Source organism: Antrostomus carolinensis, unplaced genomic scaffold (genome assembly GCF_000700745.2).
Source record: "Antrostomus carolinensis isolate BGI_N321 unplaced genomic scaffold, ASM70074v2 scaffold30321, whole genome shotgun sequence".
Classification (NCBI taxonomy): Eukaryota; Metazoa; Chordata; class Aves; order Caprimulgiformes; family Caprimulgidae; genus Antrostomus; species Antrostomus carolinensis.
In genome coordinates, this window is record NW_010296729.1 from 4913 (window position 1) to 5264 (window position 352).

The 352-nt window shown below is 51.4% G+C and overlaps 1 protein-coding gene across 1 annotated transcript in view; it reads right to left on the minus strand.

Moving 5' to 3' along the window:
* The window catches only part of PPM1J (protein phosphatase, Mg2+/Mn2+ dependent 1J), a gene marked incomplete at its 5' end in the record, with an annotated part of 6179 nt that overhangs the window by 2264 nt on the left and 3563 nt on the right, over positions 1-352 (minus strand). The gene's annotated exons all lie outside the window — the stretch shown is intronic.

Here is a 352-nt window from a genome sequence, read left to right on the forward strand (position 1 = left end):
TTCCTCCTCGCTGTCATTAAAAAAAATGCACAAGAAAAAAAAAAAAAAAAAAAAAACAAACCACCTCAGTGTTTTTCCAAGTCTGCTGCAAGCCAAGAAATCGCATCCAGCATGACCTCCTCCAACACAAACGCCGCCTCCTCTGCGCTGCTGTCAGAGAGGGCTTTGTAACCTTAAAAAGTCTCCCTGTGTGGCACGGGGGGTTTGTCCCAGCCAGGCAGGAGAAGGAACTTTCAGGAAAAGCTAGAAACCTGCCTGCACACGTCAGCTCCCTGCCTCCCCAGGGAGCAACCGGGGAAGAAACTAGGACTTGATGTGAGCGCTGCAGCTCCTCTGACCCGGCGAGGGAGCA